Source organism: Trichomycterus rosablanca, chromosome 4 (assembly GCF_030014385.1).
Source record: "Trichomycterus rosablanca isolate fTriRos1 chromosome 4, fTriRos1.hap1, whole genome shotgun sequence".
Lineage (NCBI taxonomy): Eukaryota > Metazoa > Chordata > Actinopteri > Siluriformes > Trichomycteridae > Trichomycterus > Trichomycterus rosablanca.
The window spans coordinates 10,348,618-10,353,793 of NC_085991.1; the positions used below are offsets into that span (position 1 = coordinate 10,348,618).

Genomic DNA, 5,176 nt, shown 5'->3' on the forward strand with positions numbered 1-5,176 from the left:
GGCTCGTTGGTCTAGGGGTATGATTCTCGCTTCGGGTGTGAGAGGTCCCGGGTTCAAATCCCGGACGAGCCCTCCTTAAGTGGAATGCGTCGTTGAACTATACAAAAAGCGTATCAAGTGTCCCGTTAAAATCTAATGATCAAACAAAAATGACACATGCTGATACACATTGTTGGGTATAATTGAGTATTAATGTTCTGTATTAATTGTATCAGATTACAAATGTTACATCTGTTTTGTAAGAGGCCTTGTAAATGCTGAGTTTACATTTAAAATGTGAATGTATGTGTTTTTCAAAGAGGAAACCGAAATACAATAGCCTATTGTTCTGTACGTGCTATACCAAGGAAAGACAAACTTAAAGTGATCTTATCTTTTGAGAAGTAAGCTGCAAAATAAGGTTCACAATGGAACAATGTGTACAGATGTTTCCTGTCCTAGCTACACAGACAGTGTGAGAGCTGACTGAACAGGAAAACACCACAAGTCTTGTACTTCTGCTGCGTGTGCAAAGAAAATACCCTTGCTCAGCGAAATCGTGGGAAAGCTTTGGTTGACTAGTGTTAGAGAGGGAGGAGTCAGCCCTTTAAGAAGGAACCACAAACCCACAGAGGACGGGACTTCTACATACAGCTGTCATGTGTGTGAAGTGCCCTGGGCCCAGAATTACTTTTACCAATCTGTATATTTGATGCTTAATAAATCTTTTCTCTTAACTAATCAGAATTTGTCCTTCTTTCCTGGATAAAAGAATAGAACACAGCAATTTTGGTGACCCCGACGTGATCTGGGAAGAAAGGAACCAAGAAGAGTTCTCAGACCTTGAGTTGGAGGAAATTGCACACTTACAAGGCCGGTCAAAAGGTAAGCAGAAAACCTATTAAAATTGAATTTCTGCATAGGATTATATAGGATAAAGTAGTTGTGAGTGTGTGAATTCTTCTGATTCAGTAAGTGTCTTTAAATTATTGCGTATCATTTTAAGTACAAAATTGTCCTATAGAAATTGGTAAAAGTATTATAAGGGAATTGAGGATTGACTCTTCCCAAGTGGCACTAGAGGATTGACTCGTGCCTTATTATTTCGTGTTGTTTGTATGTAAGGGAATCGAGGATTGACTCTTCCCAAGTGCCGGTAGAGGATTGACTCCTGGTTTGTCATTTGTATGTATTTGTTATTTTTTATGTAAAGGAGTTGAGGATTGACTCCTCCAGGTGGCAGTAGAGTATTGACTAAATTGAAATTTAGTGAGTTTGTTTTAGTTTTTCTGGTATATTGATTTACTAGTTAAAATGTGGATTATTGTAATTACTATTATTGCATTGATTGTTTTTCAAGTGGGAATTTGTTGTGAATGTATTTAGAATATATGTGTATTTTCTGGTGTCTCTGTGTCTAATGATACAGAAGGGTTAATATAACTGGCCAGAAAATTAGGAATATAAGGGTGGTATAGTATTGTGAACCTAACAGAAGGATCTTCTTGTTCTGACCATTTGGGTTCCAATGACTGTCCGCCACCTAGTGGTAGAAGCTTGATCGTTTGGAAAACAAATTAAGGTCTAACAAGGAGGAACTTGGGTTCTCTTTTGGTGGACGGGGTTGTATTCTATTGTATTGTATTTTGTTTTGTAATAATCAGATTTATTAAAAATTATAATAATGGCTGAATCAAGTAAAGAGGAAGTAGACACAGCTGGAAAACTGAAGGCGCGTATTCTCAGTAGAATTGAAACTACTAGTATTGCAAAAATGAGAAAATCTAAAATCAAAAAGGCTGAAAAATTGCTCCTTGAGTGGCAGGATAAGAATTTGTATCCGGCAGATTCAAATCTTGCCCCTACTGGGGAGGACAGAAAGCGTATACTTTCTGTAGAAAAAGGGAATCAAAGCCTCGCTTTAGCTCAGTGGCAAAGGGGAGGAGAACATAGATTTGGTCCATTAAAAATTGCTTTGGACAAAGCCAATGATCGTTTGGCTAATGCCACTGATTTACTCCTACACATGAAGGCCGTCACTGTAAACATGAATGACCCTCTAGAGAAAAACGTAGACATTAAATCTTCAAAAGTCCCATCGATCACACCCACTGTCAGGGCAGAGGATATTCCTACTCTTGAAAAAACAAAGGAAGAAAATTGCCCTGGAAATCACGTTTTTGATTCCTTACTCCCAATAATTCGTAAAATCTATCCAATATTGGCTGAACAAGCAAGACCTCCCGCTTATAACGAAGCAGTTCACTGTATTGATCAACTAGTACCAGGCTTACCTGCCCCGATCTCTCCTATTGTAACTGCTCCTGAGCTAAGCGTACAAGCCCCAGTTTTGCAAGTAAATAGTGGTGTATTGGGCATAGAAATGGGCGAATTGGATGTAACATTTCAGGGAGAGACTGATCAACAACGCCAAATTGATGGACTGACCTTGTTAGTTACAGAACAAGTTGCAAACATAGACCGTCTAAAACACATAGTTTTGACTGAAATAGACAGGTCCGGGAGACCAGGCTACCCTGAATGCAATTACCAATCACCAAATGCAAAATCTACCCCAATATCTGCCATCCATGGCACTAGGCCTGATCCTTTTCCCCAAGACATGCGTCACAGCCTTACAGGTGTGCCCGAACACCAAAATAAGGATAGAGAACAGCTTAAAAGTTGCGCCAGTGACACTGATGACGAAAGTAGTGTGCTAAGTGGTTGTAGTAAAGTATCTAACAGACCAGAAGCTCTGGCCTCCCATCCCGGTATTCATGAGCACTCTCAAAGTGTAACAATAACAGGAATGGACCTTGTAGTTAAAGGACCAGTTTCTAATTCTGACCGTGCCACTGGACCACTGATTGAGCTGGAATTTGACCCTCCAGCTGCGAACACTCGGTCTAAGGCTCAGTCAAAAATTGGGCAGTTCCCGCTGGTTACCACTCACTCCGGGGTCGAATATGTCCCCTGGAGTCACAGGGATATGGAGGGGCTAGTGAACAAATTGCCCCCATTACATAAGGGTGGGCAAAATTGGATTACACAACTTGAAAAGTTTACAGCTGGCGATGCTCTGTGCTTGGGTGACATCAGAGCTCTTTTGGTACGTATTGAAGGAAAACATAAGCTGGCTCAAGTTGAACATTTGTCCGATACCAATAAACTGACATCTGACCAGTCCCTTAATGGCATTAGGAATTCCCTGTGGGATTCCATACGTTCCTTGTTTCCAACCACTCGAAATCTGACAAATTTATCATCCCTGAAACTAGAGGACTCTGAAGACATACATGTGTACCTGAAAAGGAGTGCAGAGCAGTGGTTAGAGAACACAGGTGAAAGACATGACAGGACTGACGCTACCATGTTGTTATACAGGGCACAAGTATTAAGGGGGTTACCTAAAGAATTACAGTCCAAATTAGAGGATGTCATTGATTTGGCTGACATGGAGGATGGAAAATGGACAGCTACTCTGGCCCATTATGTGCGTCGCTATAGGGAAGCCCAACAGCAACAGAAGGATGAGCTGGACGTCCTCGCAAGACGTCTGCTTAAACTTGAAGTCGCTGAAAAAGATAAACTTGCCACCCAGGATAAACGAGATAAAAAACAGTTGGTGGCCCTGGAATCCCAAAATTCACTTCATCAGTATGCCCCTCAAACACAGCTACAGGCAATCGTTCCAGTACAGCCCCTACCTCCGCCTGCAGCAGCTTATCCAACAGCATATCTGACAGGTGCGTACCAGCCCACTTACCCAAGTGATCAAAACTATGGGTATAGGGCCCAACCCAACCGTGGGCGAGGGAGATTCAATGGCAGACAGCCAAGAAGGGAGAATTATTGTTATGCCTGCGGTCAACCAGGACATTTCTCCAGAAGTTGCCCAAACCAACATATCCCACCACAACCTGGAATGATGGCAGTTCCTCAGTCACCTATGGGACGTCAGCAAGCTGCGGGGTTTCCTCCTGCTCAGTTGCAGGGTGCCCCAAGATATGCCGTAACACAGCCTATTGCTCCTGGTCATGTCCCAAATTCTGGTTTAGCACCTGGCGTAGCATACCAGGCCCCAGTCCTGCTAGGACAGGATGGGGTCTATAGTGACTCATACTGATGGGGCCCAGGGTATCCAACAGCAGGTGTGAAAGCTTTTGAAAAAGAACCATTGGTCACCTGCCATGTGGAGGGTCGCCTTGTTCAGTTGTTGGTGGACACTGGTGCCACTGCATCCTGTTTGACGGGTGCAGGGGGCTGGCAGCCACCAATGACAGACAGGACACTTAACACAATTGGATATTCAGGGAAAATTGAAACTCAAAAATACACAAAGCCATTGGTTACTGCTGTTGGAAATCAGACCCTAACTCACTCTTTCCTATTTGCTCCAACATGCCCTGTCAATTTGTTGGGCCGTGATTTGTTGACTAAATTAGGTGCTACTATTTACTGTACAGATCAAGGTCTGAAATTATGCTTAGCAGGACATCGTCCGCCAAATACTGCTCAGATTTTGTTCATGTCCAATGCCCCGACACCAGACAACCCGACACTTAATGCTACTGTCTATTGGTCTAGACTGTTGATCGACGGGCCAGACACACCACGTCTTTTGCGTACTTATCAGTCCTGGAAGCCTTGGATCCTGTCCATTGGGGCCTACTCCCCTCCCATTGATCCATTACATTGTACCTATAATTATTTGCGCACACCTGATGAACAGTACCAACAAGCATGGGAGGAGGAAAAGGAGGGTCATGTTGAACTATTGGAAATAACTGACCTATATGTTGGTGCGGCTGGAGTGGCCGCATCTGTCTCGCTTAGCCCAGATCAGCTAGCCTGGTTTGTGGAAGCTACTGGCCACCCAACTGTTCCCCACGTCACACTAGCCATAGGAAAAGGATATGAGGCTAGGTCTTTGGGCCCAATGGTCAAGGAAGCCATGACCAATACATATGTTCCCACTGAAATTCCCTGTCTAAGTAGGTCATTAGACGGCTTTTACTGGAAAATTGACAATCAATCCATTGACAAAGCGGTGTTGGAGGAACAATTGCTGTCCAGACACCATGGTAGAGAACACACTAACCACGAACTGACTGAAAACTACCTAATTAAAGTTCCAGCTCACATTTGGACCATTGACCCATTTGATGTAGGTCTGGTGACACACCACTCCATT

The 5,176-nt window shown here is 43.3% G+C and overlaps 1 non-coding gene across 1 annotated transcript; it reads left to right on the forward strand.

Annotated features, from left to right (window-relative positions):
* Window positions 1–72, forward strand: trnap-cgg (transfer RNA proline (anticodon CGG)). Its single transcript has one exon. It is a non-coding gene; the product is annotated as a tRNA-Pro (tRNA).
* The last annotated feature ends 5,104 nt before the right edge of the window (window positions 73–5,176 follow it).